Source organism: Mobula hypostoma, chromosome 21, assembly GCF_963921235.1.
Source record: "Mobula hypostoma chromosome 21, sMobHyp1.1, whole genome shotgun sequence".
Classification (NCBI taxonomy): Eukaryota; Metazoa; Chordata; class Chondrichthyes; order Myliobatiformes; family Myliobatidae; genus Mobula; species Mobula hypostoma.
The window spans coordinates 6,683,562-6,698,446 of NC_086117.1; the positions used below are offsets into that span (position 1 = coordinate 6,683,562).

General features: G+C 44.7%; 1 protein-coding gene across 7 annotated transcripts in view; it reads left to right on the plus strand.

Annotated features, from left to right (window-relative positions):
* Positions 1 to 14,885, plus strand: part of LOC134359764 (serine/threonine-protein kinase Nek6-like) — a 176,494-nt gene that overhangs the window by 30,684 nt on the left and 130,925 nt on the right. Inside the window, exon 1 of one of the 7 annotated variants that reach the window (XM_063073373.1) lies at positions 6,348 to 6,404. The exons of the other annotated variants lie outside the window; for them this stretch is intronic. The gene's annotated coding sequence lies outside the window, so the exon portion shown is untranslated. Of the gene's footprint in view, positions 1 to 6,347; positions 6,405 to 14,885 lie in introns of those variants that run through there. 7 annotated transcript variants of the gene reach the window in all.

The following is a 14,885-nucleotide window of genomic DNA, read 5'->3' on the forward strand; positions in this document are numbered from 1 at the left end:
TTTGGTCCACCAAGCAGATGAATTAAGGGTCTCGGCCTAAAACACTGACTATTTATTCCCATCCATGGATGCTGCCTGAACTGCTGAGTCCTTCCAAGGACTCTGACACTTGCAGAATCTCTTGTGAATTAGGAACTTCAGTCTCTTATTCAAAACTGGAAACCATCAACGAGAAATGCAGCAATGGACAAGATGTCTCCATTCTGTGCTGGTAATGAGTGGGATCCTTAAACTCCACAGCATCTGATGCTGAAGTTGGGGATTTTGAATTACTTTAACATTTAGTTTACTCAGCAAACGTTAAAATGTCAATTCCTAACAAAATACCAAGTCAGGAAAGAAGCAAGCAAGACTGTTCTGCTTCGACCTTAATTTGCTTTCTAAGGATATACATATTAAATATGAAGAAACATTAACTGCAAAGTTCGCTGGGTTTATCTTGATGACTACTTTGTTTGCGATGCTGCACGTCATTTGTTTTCCAATTTTGCTGACGTCTTGTTGAAGCTGAAGAGCGCCCCTTTTTTTTAAACAATCCGCTCGTTAACTTTGGGTCAGTTTAATATATTCAGAGTCAGCCAACCAGAACTCCGGGTAATTAAGCAGCAGATCATCAATAACAGGGCTGAGGCAATAAATTTTGCATCGAGCGAGAGAGGAAAACGATCTGAATAAAATACTTCCCCAGGTTCTGTAGCCGGTTGGTTCGAGAACCAAGTGGCCAAAGGGAAGTTGTTGTGTGCCGTGCCTGTGATGCAAGGTTTTTATTGCGCATGGAGTTGTGCATTTGACAACAAACCCCTTTGACCTCTGTTGTGAGAACAATGCTCGCAGCATCCCTGGGAGCAGTGCTGTGTGATAGGTGGATGCAAGAGATTGTGCAGTTGCGGGAAATCCAGAGTAACACATACAAGATGCTGGAGGAACTCAGGCAGCATCTATGGAGAGGAATAAGGAATCGGCATTCAGGCCGAGACACTTCATTAGGATTGGAGATGAAGGGGGAAGATTTGTGGAGTGGACTTTGGTACTGACAGGACCTGTCCAATCACCTGAAATATATTATACACACACACACACACACACGCGCGTACGTTATTGTGCATAAGACAAGTGAGTTTAAAAGCAGTCAGCAAATTGGATAGATCTCACATGATTAGTCCAAGCTATCACCATGACCTGAGAACGCAGTCAAATCAGCGGCACTGTAGCTTGGCAGCTAGTGTAACACTTTACCGCACCGGCGATCAGCAACCGGGTTTCAGTTCTCGCAGCTGTCTGTGAGGAGTTCGTACGTTCTCCCCGTCACTGTGGGGGTCTCCGCCTTGTGCTCTGGACTCCCCCCCACGTTCCGAAGATGTATCAGTTATGGTCAGTGAGCTGTGGGCGTGCACAGATCCCTGAAAGTTGCCTCACAGGTGGATAGGGTAGTTAAGAAAGCTTATGGGGTGTTAGTTTTCATAAGTCGAGGAACAGAGTTTAAGAGTCGCGATGTAATGATGCAGCTCTATAAAACTCTGGTTAGGCCACACTTGGAGTACTGTGTCCAGTTCTGGTCGCCTCACTATAGGAAGGATGTGGAAGCATTGGAAAGGGTACAGAGGAGATTTACCAGGATGCTGCCTGGTTTAGAGAATATGGATTATGATCAGAGATTAAGGGAGCTAGGGCTTTACTCTTTGGAGAGAAGGAGGATGAGAGGAGATATGATAGAGGTGTACAAGATAATAAGAGGAATAGATAGAGTGGATAGCCAGCGCCTCTTCCCCAGGGCACCACTGCTCAATACAAGAGGACATGGCTTTAAGGTAAGGGGTGGGAAGTTCAAGGGGGATATTAGAGGAAGGTTTTTCACTCAGAGAGTGGTTGGTGCGTGGAATACACTGCCTGAGTCAGTGGTGGAGGCAGATACACTAGTGAAGTTTAAGAGACTACTAGACAGGTATATGGAGGAATTTAAGGTGGGGGGTTATATGGGAGGCAGGGTTTGAGGGTCAGCACAACATTGTGGGGCGAAGGGCCTGTACTGTGCTGTACTATTCTATGTTCTATGTTGGAGCCGGAAGCAGGCTGCTCCCAACGCTTATTCAGACTCTGCTGGTCATTGAAGCAAACGACACATCTTACTCACAAGGAATTCTGCAGATGCTGGAAGAACTCAGCAGGTCAGGCAGCATCTATGGAAATAAACAAGCAGGCCGAGACCCTTCTTCAGGACTGGAAAGGAAGGGGGAAGATGCCAGAATAAAATGGTGGGGGAGGAGAAGGAGGCTGGCTGGAAGGTGACAGGTGAAGCTGGAGAGGAAGGAATCTGATAGGAGAGGACAGTAGATCACAGGAGAAAGGGAAGGAGGAGGGACACCGGGGCAGGTGAGAAGGGGTAAGAGGCCAGAGTGGGGATTAGAATGAATAGGTGAGAGGAGGGAATTTTTTTTTAACTGGGAGGAGAAATCGATATTCATGTCATCAGGTTGAAGGCTACCCAGACTGAATATGAGATTTTGCCTCTCCTCCCTGAGGGTGGCCTCATCAAGACATGTTGGAATGGGAATGGGAATCAGAATTAAAATGTTTGGCCACCGGGAAGTTCCACTTTTGGCAGATGGAGCAGAGGTGCTAGGCAAAATGGTCCCCCAAATTACGACAGATCTCACCAACATAGAGGAGGTTGCATCTGGACCATCAGTTACAAAAGAAAACTCCAGGAGATTCGCAGGTGAAGCATTGCCTCATCTGGAAGGACTATTTGGGACCCTGAATTGAGGTGAGGGAGGAGATGAATGGGCAGGTGTAGCACTTCAGGTGCTTGTAGGGTTAAGTACCGGGAGGGAGATTGATGAGGAGGGACGAATGGAGAAGGGAATCACAAAAGAAGCGAACCCTACAGAAAGCCGAGAGTAGGGAGGGGGATTTAAAGATGTATTTAGTGGTAGTATCCCTTTGGAGATGGTGGAAGTTATGGAGGAAGATGTGTTGGATATGGAGGCTCATGGAGTGGCAGGTAAGGACAAGAGGCATTCTATCACTGTCAAGGTGTCGGGAAGATGGGGTGAGAGTAGATGTCCAGGAAGTGGAGGAGATGTGGGGGGGGGGTAGCATTAATGGTGGAGAAGGGAAATCTCATTCTTTGAAGGAGGAGGACATCTCTGATGTCCTGGAAAGGAAAGCCTCCTGTTGGGAACAAAAGTGGTGGAGATGAAGGAACTGAGAAAAGGGAATAGCATCTTTACAGGAGACAGGGTAGGAAGAGGTATGTTTAGGATAGCTGTGGGAATTGCAGGTTTATAAAGGATGTCTCCAGAGATGAAGACAGAGAGATTGAGAAAGCGAAGGGAGGTGTGGACCAAGTATATCTAAGAGCAGGATGGAAATTAGAGGCAAAGTTGATGAAATTAAAGAGCTCAGCATGGGTGCATGATGTAGCACCAATCCAGTCGTCAAGGTAGCGGAGGAAGAACTGGGGAGCATTACTGGGGAAGGCTTGGAACATGGACTGCTCTACACAGCTGACCAAGATGCAGGCATAGTCGAGGCCTATGTGGGTGCCTTTGACAACCCATTGGGTCTGGAGAAAGTGGGAAGAGCCGAAGGAGAAATTATTATGGGTGAGCACCACTTCTGCCAAACGGAGGAGGGTGGCAGTGGAGGTTAACTGGTTTGTTTTCAATTGAGAAAGAAACAGAGAGCTTTAAGGGTTTCTTTTACTGTATGTTTCAATCTACATGTAATAAGTGAATCTGAATTTGGATTTCTGATTAGTGGATTGTCGCAGGAATCAGTGATGGGTCCTTTGCTGTTGGTCATCTGTATTAATATGCTGGATGATAATGTAGTAAACTGGGTCAGCAAATTTGCAGATGATTCGAAGATTGGGGGTGTAGTGGACAGTGAGCAATGCTATCAGAGCTTGCAGTGGGATCTGGACCAACTTGAAAAATGAGCTGAAAAATGGCAGGTGGAATTTAATGCAGATGCAGACACGTGTGAGTTACTGCACTTTGGTAGAACCAACAAGGGTAGGTCTTACATTGTGAGCAGTAGGGCACTGAGGAGTGGGGTAGAACAAAAGGATCTGGGAATACAGATCCATAAAATGGAAGTGGCGTCACAGGTAGATAGGGTTGTAAAGAAAACCTTTGCCATATTGGCCTTCATAAATCAAAGAAATGAGTACAGGAGTTGGGATAGATCAAAGTTGCTGGTGAACACAGCAGGCCAGGCAGCATCTCTAGGAAGAGGTACAGTCGACATTTCAGGCCGAGACCCTTCGTCCAGCATCTGCAGAATTCCTGTTGTTTACAGGGGTTGGGATGTTTTGTTGAAGTTGTTTAAGACATTGGTGAGGCAGATTTGGAGTATTGTGTGCAGTTCTGGTCACCTATCGATAGATTAAAACCGTACAGAGAAAATTTTCAAAGATGTATCTGGGACTTGAAGAACTGAGTTATAAGGAAAGGTTGAATAGATTAGGACTTTATTCCATGGAGCACAGGAGAATAAGAGGAGATTTGAAAGAGGTTTACAAGGTTATGAGGGCTATAGATAGGATACGTGTAAGCAGGCTTTTTTCCACTGGGGTTGGGTGAGACTAGAAGTAGAGGTCATGGGTTAAGGTTGAAAGAAGAAAGGGGAACATGAGAGGGAGCTTCTTCACACAGAGAGTGGTGACAGTGTGGAACGAGCTGCGAGTGGAAGTGATGAGCATGGGTTCGAGTTTAACATTCAAGAGAAGTTTGGAAAAAATGTATGGGTGGGAGAGGTTAAAGAGCTATGGTTCAGGTACAGGTTCATGGACCAGACAGAGTAACAAATCAGCATGGACTAGATAGACAGTTTCTGTGACTGTCACTCTATTCTCAACAACTACTCCTCCCCTCATCCCCAGTTCAGTCATTCACCCACCTGACAGGGGTAATTTTCAGTGCCTATTCAATCTACCGACCCACACATTGTTGGTTTATGGGGGGAGCCTGCAGGAGAAACCATTGGGGAAATGTGCAAACTCCAAGTAGTCAACACCGGAGGTCAGGATCGAACCTACGAAGCAGCGGCTATACTTGCTGTGTATATTCCACACAATGTCTTCTCCGTATGGCTCTGTCGCCATCGGGAGAAACAAGGGACTGCAGATGATGGGATATGGAGCACAAAGCAATTTGGTGGAGGGCCTCCCAAGTGCTGGAGAAGTTGTGTCCTTAAGTGGGGGGTCTAAAAACAGGGGTGCAGTCTCAGGATAGAAGGATGGCCCTTTAGATGAGGAGAGATTTCTTTAGCCAGTGGGTGATGAATCTGTGGAATTCATTGCCACAGACGACCATGGAGGCCAAGACACTGAATACATTTAAAATGAAGTTTGATAGGTTCTTGATTAGTCAGTGTGTCAGAGGTCACGTGGAGAAGCTGGGAGAATGGGGTTGAGATGGAGGACAAATCAGCCACAATTGAAGGACAGAGCAGACTCAATGGATCAAATAGTCCTATGTCTTTTGTTATGGGCTCAGCGGTCCAAGCAACATCTGTGAAGGGAGATGCAGGGGTCTTGACCCGAAACATCCACTGTCCATCTCCCTTCATAGATGCTGCCTGACCTGCTGATTCTTTCAACATCTTGATTTTTACTGCCAAGTTCAGCCTGGGTTGCTTGGCAGCCTGTCTAGCCAGAGAGATGAGAGTCTTCAGTACCAAGCCACAGTTAATGAAGGGAAGGCAGTGTTTCAGTGTATCACGGGTGGTATGCTGGGGGGGGGGGGGAGAATGAATGACAATGGAACTAAGCACAAAAGATTCTGTCGATGCTGGAAATCTAGAGCAGCAAACACAAAATGCTGGACGAATTCAGCAGGCGTTAGGGAAATTAATTTGCTAAGGAAATTTGATTAAAGTGGATTGCAAGAATATTAGACATGGATATCGTGGGGAGCGGAACCTCAACAATGGGTTCAAACTACCAATAATACAGAGGGCACAGCTCCTTTTATGTGTGTACAAATCAATTGCAGAAGCAAAACCTGTTCGATTAACCTTGCGAATTAGAAAGATAAGCCAGGTTCACATCCAGTTGTCTTGTGATAAGCTGAACCCATAGCAACAGCCAAAAATTAAAAATTCAGTCCTGTGTACAACTTTGTATTAACCAACAGTTTGCCTCATATCCTTGAGTCTAATTCTCACAAGATAGGTAACTGCTAAAATCCAAGGCCATATTTATAACAGACTAAGCTGCAAAATGGTTTCCGTGCTCAGAGAGCCAATATTAACCCTTTGTCTATCAAAATCTTTCGCTCACAATATTTTCCTCCACAGCAGGTCAGGCAGCATCTATGGAAATGAATAAGCAGTTGATGTTTTGGGCCGAGACCCTTCATCGGGACTGGAAGGAAGGGAGAAGAAGCAAAAATGAGAAGGTGGGAGGACAAGCTAGAAGGTGATGGGTGAAGCCAGGTGCCAGGGGGGAGGGCGGGGTGGAGAGTTGGGGATGAAGTAAGAAGATGGGAGGTGGTAGGTGGAAAAAGCAAAGGTCTGGAGCAGAATTAATCCGATAGGAGAGGAGAGTAGACCAAGGGAGAAGGGGTACCAGGGGGAGGTGATAGGGAAGTGAGGAGAAGAGATAAGAAGCCATAGTGGGGAATTGAAGAAGAGGGAAGGGAAAAGATGGAATTAAGCCCTACCTTTGAAAACTATCACACACAGTTCCAGTTCCCCATTCATATTTTATTAAGCCGGCTGCACAAAGACCAATGTAATATTGATGGAGCCTGCTTGATTCATGGCCCTGTCTGACACCGCGACACCTGGGTCCCTTTGTGCAGAGGGCCTCAGTGTGCCCTCTATAATTACACCTAAGCACTTTCTAATTTACAGAGCTAGGTGCAAATTGGTTGCACCAGATACATGGTATCTTCAGTCAAAAACTTGGCGCATCACAGGATATCTAAATTATCCTTAAAGGTGCCAGTATAACTGTTACGCTGGATGACATGAGCCATGTTAATTGATTCTGGTTTGTGTCTGCTTGCCAGGGAGTCTGTGATCGAGCAGACTGCTCTTGACTGTATGAATAAATATTTACAGCTTTAAGAAGTGTGGGCAGTGTGCCAGTAACTAGAGATGGGTGAATATTAATTGTAAGTTTTTTTTTTGCAATCATGTATTGCCAGCTACCCCTGAGTATAATGTTCAAAGTTGTTTTTATTAATATTTATATGCCACATTCAAGTTGCTGCCTCAAGATGTTAAGCCTGACTTCAGTGGCTGTGTTGAGGGGAAGACGGATCAAATGGCAGCAGGCTCTGCTTTGAAATGGAAGCACAAAGGGAAAATAGAACAGGTTTGACTTATGGCAGCAGGGTAGGGCATTCTCCTTACCTCTCTTCTTCTGGGTTTCTTGGACACCTGAACACAGGCCTGTCTAACCGCAGAGCGGAGGGACTTCCGCACGGAGCCATGGTGGAGGCCCATGGCTGAGGGGACAGCAGTGGTACCATCTCCTTCTCCTGGAAAGGGAGCACCGTCAAGATCCTGGGCGACAATTTCTTCAAGGATATGTCCTGGGCCCAGTACCCTGATGCAATCACAAAGAGGGCACAACAGCAGCTGTAGGAGTTTGAGGAGATTTGGTGCGTCGCCAAAGACTCTGGAAAATTTCTGTGGACAAATGGTGAAGAGCATGCTGACTGGTTGCATCACGGCCTGGCGTGGAGGCTCCAGTGCCCAGGATCACAAGAGACTGTTGAGTCAGCCAGCTTCATCACGGGCACAAACCCCCCCACCAATGAGGACAGCTACAAGAGGTGGTGCCTCGAGGAGGCAGCATTCGTCTGTAAAGGCTCTCACCATCCAGGAGGTGCCCTTTTCTTACTACCATTGGAGGATGAGGTAGAGGAGCCTTACCGACTTAGGAACAGCTTATTCCCCTCCGCCATCAGATTCCTGAACGGGCCATAAACCCATGAACTTTACCTCAATACGTTTTTCTTTTTTTTTTACAATGTTTGTTTATTGTAATTAATGTATTAATTAACACATTAATTTATTGTAATTTTATCTTTGCACTGTACTGCTGCATTTCACATCATCTAAGTCAATGATGGTAAACCCGATTCTGACTCTGAGTGGTCTGGGTTTCCTGTAAAAGGCTTGCAGGAGGAGGTGATGTTGTTTGAAGATGCACCTCAGCGTGTGGTGTTCTGTGTTCAACGGCAATCATGAAACCTGCAGATGTTGGAAATCTGAGATAAAACCTGAGGACATTTGAAACAGTCAGCATCTGTGGAGAGAGAAGCAGTTAATGTGGCAGGTCAGAGACACTTCATCAGAAATGGGAAAGAGGTGGAAAAAGAGGTCTTTTTTAAGTTGCTGGGACCTTCTCTACAATTTCCCCCATGGTCCACTCTTCCCTCATATCAGAATCCTCTTCTTCAGCCTTTTATTGTAAAAAGAGAGCAATGTCCAAGAAACCCAAGTGCAGAGTATGGTCTAGAGTTAACTCAGACTCAGACTAAACAAGACAACACAAACAAACTCCAAAGGCAAAATCACAAACAGTACTAGAAAAGGAAACCCTATGATTGAGTACTGAGTGCTTGGCATGAGGTCTTTAAGTAAAGACTATCCGTGAAGGAATGTGTGGCAGTAAGTTCATAAGACATAGGAGAAGAATTAGGCCATTCAGCCAATTGATGTCCACCCTGCCATTTTTGCTGGCATGTTGGAACCCAAGTGAACTGTAATCTTGGAATGTAAATTAATAAAAGATGCTGTATAAAAGAGGCAGAATCATAAACACAAGAGATTGTGCAGATGCAGGAAATCTGGAGCAGCACACACAAAATGTGGGGAGATCTCAGCACGTCAGGCAGCATCTATGGAGGGGAGTAAACAGTTGACATTTTGGCCTGAGACCTTATATCACAACTGACAAAACAGAGAAACAGGAATAGGTTATTTGATATTTGTGTCTATCCCACCACTAAGTACGGTCATATAATTCCATAAGACACAGGAGCAGAATTAGGCCATTCAGCCCATTGGGTCTGCTCCACCATTCCATCATGGTTGATCCCAGATCCAAGTCAACCTAAACACCTGCCTTCTTACTATATCCTTTGATGTCTTGACCAATCAGGAAACTATCAACTTCTGCCTTAAATATACCCGCAGACTTGGCATCCACCGTAGTCTGTGGCAGATTCACCACTCTTTGGCTAAAAAAAATTCCTCCTTACTTCTCTTCTAAAAGGTTTCCCCTCATTTCTGAGGCTGTGCCCTCTAGTTCTGGATACCCCCGACCATAGGAAACATCCTCTCCACATCCACCCTATCTAGTCATTTCAACATTCCGGAGGTTTCAATGAGATCCCCTCACATTGTTCTAAATTCCAGTGAGTACAGGCTCAAAGCTGCCAAACACTCCTCATACGTCAACCCCTTCATTCCTGGGATCATCCTTGTGAACCTCTTCTAGACTCTCTCCAATGACGACACATCCTTTCTGAGATATGGGACCCAAAACTGTTGACAATACTCTAAATGTGGCCTGACTAGAGTCTTATAAAGCCTCAGCTTTATCTCCTTGTTTTTATATTCTATTCCTCTTTAAATAAATGCCAATATTACATTTGCCTTCTTTACCACAGACTCAACCTGTAAATTAACCTTCTGGGAGTCTTGCACGTGAACTCCCAAGTCACCTTGCACCTCTGATATTTGAATTTTCTCCCCATTTAGATAGTAGTCTGCACTATTGTTCCTTTTACCAAAATGCATTATCATACATTTCCCAACACTGTATTCCATCTGCCACTTTTTTTGCCCATTCTTCCAATTTGTCTAAGTCCTGCTGCAATCGCATTGCTTCCTTAGCACTACCTACCCCTCCACCTATCTTCATATCATCTGCAAACCTTGCCACAAAACCATCAATTCCACTATCCAAATCACCGACAAACAATGTGAAAAGTTGCAGTCCCAATGCTGTCCCCTGAGGAATACCACTAGTCACTGGCAGCCAACCAGAAAAGGCCCCTTTAATTCCCACTCGCTGCCTCCCGGCTCAGACATTCCTCTGTCCATGCCAGTATCTTTACAGTAACACCATAGGATTTTATCTTGTTAAGTAGCCTTATGTGAGGCACCTTATCAAATGCCTTCTGAAAATCCAAGTAAATGACATCCACTGCCTCTCCTTGTCTACTCTGCTTGTTTATTACTGTCACATGTACTGAGATGCAGTGAAAAGCTTGTCATACTGTCCATACAGATCAGATCATTACACAGTGCATTGATGTAGAACAGAGAAAAACATTAGCAGAATAGAGTGTAACAGTTACAGAGGAAGTGCAGTGCAGGTAAACGATAATGTGGCAGATCATAACAAGGTAGATTGTGAGGTCAAGATTCCAGTTTATCATACAAGAAGTCTATTCAAGAGTCTGATAAATGCAATGTTAGTGCATATATTGAGAGGAATAGAATATAACAGCAAAGATGTAATGCTGAGATGGTGAGATGATGAGATTGGTGAGCCCTCACTTGGAGTATTGTAAGCACTCTTGGGCGCCCTATCTAAGACGTTGAAGACGATTCAGAAGGAATGAAAGGGTTATCATGTGAGGAGTGTTTGAAGGCTCTGGATCTGTACTCACTGGAATTCAGAAGAATGAGGGGGGATCTCTTTGACATCTACTGAATGTTGAAAGGCCTTGATAGAGTGGATGTGGAGAGGGATGTTCCTTAGGTGGGGGAGTCTAGGACCAGAAGCACAGCTTCAGAACAGAGGGACGTCCATTAGCACAGAGATGAAAATGTATTCCTTTAGCCAGAGGATAGTGAATTTATGGAATTCGTTACCACGAGCAGCTGTGGAGGCCAGGTCACTGGGCGTAGTTAAGGCAGGTATTGATAGGTTCTTGATTGGTCAGGGCATGAAGGGTTATGGGGGAGAAGGCAGGACTATGGAGTTGAAAGGGAAAATGGATCAGCCATGATGAAATGGTGGAGCAGACTTGATGGGCCAAATGGCCTAATTCTGCTCCTATCTCTTATTGTTTTATGGTCTAACAGTGGGATAGATGCTGTCCTTGATCTTGCTGGTGCGTGCTTTGAGACTTTTGTATCTTCTGCCCAATGGAAGAGGGGAAAAGGGAGGATGTTCCAGGTGTGCAGGGCCTTTGATTATGCTGGATGCCTCACCGAGGAAACAAGAAGAGTAGACATCTTAAATAAAATACTCAAAATAGTTCAGCAAAGACACAGGAGATTGGAGATTGTTAATAAAAACTGATTGCCACATTGATTAACAACAGACTCAAGATTAAGGACAAATTTATGTATCAGAGTTCACCAGTGCAAAGGACCTTAGCAATTGTGGGGATGACTTACAGCGGACTGAAACACTTGAGTCTATAGACATTAAGAAAGAGGATGTGCTGGAGTCTTAGAGAGGTATTAAGTTAGATAATTCGCTGGGACTGGACGAGATATACTCCAGGCTACTGTGGGAAGTGAGGAAGGAGATTGCTGAGCCTCTGGTGATGATCTTTGCATTATCAATAAAGACAGGAGAAGTGCCAGAGGATTGGAAGTTTGCAAATGTTGTTCCCTTGTACAAGAAAGGGAGTAGGGGTAACCTAGGAATAACAGACCAGTGAATCTTACTTCAGTGGTGGGCAAGTTGTTGCAGAAGATCCTGAGAGGCAGGATTTATGAGCATTTGGAGAGAAAGTATCTGATTAGGGATGGTCAGCATGGCTTTGTCAAGGGCAGGTTGTGCCTTACGAGCCTGATTGAATTCTTTGAGAATGTGACAAAACACTTTGATGAAGGTAGAGCAGTGGATGTAGTGTATATGGATTTCTGTAAGGCATTTGATAAGGTTCCCCGTGCAAGGCTCATTCAGAAAGTAATGAGATATGGGATCCAAAGAGACCTTGCTTTGAGGATCCAGAATTGGCTTGAATGCAGAAGACAAAGGGTGGTTGTAGACAGGTCATATTCTGCATAGAGGTCAGTGACCAGTGGAGTGCTTCAGGGATCTGTTCTGGGACCCCTCCTCTTTGTGATTTTTATAAATGACCTGGATGAGGAAGTGGAGGGACGGGTTAGTAAATTTGCTGATGACACAAAGGTTGGGGGGGTTGTGGATAGTGTGGAGGGCTGTCCGAGGTTACAGTGGGACATTGATAGGAAGCAGAACTGGGCTGAGAAGTGGCAGATGGAGTTCAACACAGATAAGTGGGAAGAGGTTCATTTCGGTAGGTCAAAACTGAAGACAGAATGTAATATTAATGGTAAGACTTTTAGCAGTGTGGAGGATCATGGAGATCTTGGGGTCCATGTCCATAGGACACTATGAGCTGCTGTGCAGATTAACAGTGTTGTTAAGAAGGCGTGTGGTGTGTTGGCCTTCATCAACCATGAAATTGAGTTCAAGAGCAGTGAGGTAATGTTACAACTATATAAGAGCTTAGTTAAACCCCTCTTGGAGTACTGTGTTCATTTTGGGTCACCTCACTACAGGGAGGATGTGGAAATCATAGAAAGGGTGCAGAGGAGATTTACAAGGATGTCTCCTGGATTGGGGAGCACACCTTATGAGAATAGGTTGAGTGAACTTGGCCTTTTCTCCTGGGAGCGACGGAGGATGAGAGCTGACCTGATGGAGGTGTGTAAGATGATGAGAGGCATTGATCGTGTGGATAACCAGAGGCTTTTTCCCAGGGTATAGTTTTAAGGTGCTTGGAAGTAGGTACAGGGGGATGTCAGAAGTAAGTTTTTCACACAGAGAGTGATGAGTGCATGGAATGCATTGCCAGCAAAGGTTGTGAAGGCACATACAATAGGATCTTTTAAGAGACTATTAGATAGGCACATGGAACTTAGTAAAATAGAGAGCTATGCGATAGGATAATTCTAGGAAGTTTCTAGAGTAGGTTAGGGTCAGCACATCATTGTGGGCTGAAGGGCCTGTAGTGTGCTGTAGATTTCTATGTTCTATCTACATCAAACCTAGAGTTTAATTTTCCTGAATACGAGCTACGTTAAACACCATAATCACTAAATACTGAATCTTCAGTCATGGCAAATGAAACAATGAAAAAATAACTTGAAGAGTTATTAGAGTTAGATGGAGTTACAGTAAATAAATGTATTGAGGGTACAGGAGTTGGCATGTTATGTTGAAATTGTATAAAACATTGGTAAGGCCTTACTTGCTATTTTGGTTCTGGTTTTGGTTGGGGGGGTGGAGTTAAGTTTCTACCAACAGAGGTGTAAGGTGCTCTTTCTCTCTGCTGGCCTGCAGGTCACCCTTGGACAAGTTGCAGCACCTGATTGCCCCCCCCCCCCACCTCCGGATTAGAGTCACTTGAAGCCATCCGAGCAGGTGGTGCACGGCCAAATGAGCAGCCAGTGCATATCACAAGTCCTGGTTACGTGACCACTGACACCAGGCAGACAATCTCTGAAGTGTATTGATAATGGCTGGGGTCACTCGACTTGTATTGACACTTCCCAGGGGAAGGCAATGGCAAACCACTTGTGTAGAAAAATTTGCCAAGAACGATCATGGTCATGGAAAGACCATGAACATACATATCATATGTTACAGCACATAGTGATGATGGTGGGCCAGTTTTGGTCACCTACCTACAGGAAACGTGTAAATAATACTGAAAGAGCGCCGAGAAAATATGCAAGGATGTTGCCAGGACTTGAGGACCTGAGTCACAGGGAAAGGTTGAATAGGTTAGGACTTTTTTCATTGGAGCATGGGAGAATGAGGAGAGATTTAGATAGAGGTATACAAAATTATGAGGGTTATAGACAGGAAAAATCAAGCAGGCTTGGTTTAACGATGAAAGGTAAAATGTTTACCATAGAAACCATAGAAACTACAGCACAGAAACAGGCCCTTTGGCCCTTCTTAGCTGTGCCGAACCATTTTCTGCCTAGTCCCACTGACCTGCACACGGACCATATCCCTCCATACACCTCCCATCCATGTATCTGTCCAATTTATTCTTAAATGTTAAAAAAGAACCCACATTTACCACCTCGTCTGGCAGCTCATTCCATACTCCCACCACTCTCTGTGTGAAGAAGCCCCCCCCTAATGTTCCCTTTAAACTTTACCCCCCTCACCCTTAACCCATGTCCTCTGGTTTTTTTCTCCCCTTGCCTCAGTGGAAAAAGCCTGCTTGCATTCACTCTTATCTATACCCATCATAATTTTATATACCTCTATCAAATCTCCCCTCATTCTTCTACGCTCCAGGGAATAAAGTCCTAACCTATTCAACCTTTCTCTGTAACTGAGTTTCTCAAGTCCCGGCAACATCCTTGCAAACCTTCTCTGCACTCTTTCAACCTTATTTACATCCTTCCTGTAATTTGGTGACCAAAACTGAACACAATACTCCAGATTCGGCCTCATCAATGCCTTATACAACCTCATCATAACATTCCAGCTCTTATACTCAATACTTCGATTAATAAAGGCCAATGTACCAAAAGCTCTCTTTACGATCCTATCTACCTGTGACGACACTTTTAGGGAATTTTTTATCTGTATTCCCAGATCCCTCTGTTCCACTGCACTCCTCAGTGCCTTACCATTAACCCTGTATGTTCTACGTTGGTTTGTCCTTCCAACGTGCAATACCTCACAGTTGTCAGTATTAAACTCCATCTGCCATTTTTCAGCCCATTTTTCCAGCTGGTCCAAGTCCCTCTGCAGGCTCTGAAAACCTTCCTCACTGTCTACTACACCTCCAATCTTTGTATCATCAGCAAACTTGCTGATCCAATTTACCACATTATCATCCAGATCATTGATATAGATGACAAATAACAATGGACCCAGCACTGATCTCTGTGGCACACCACTA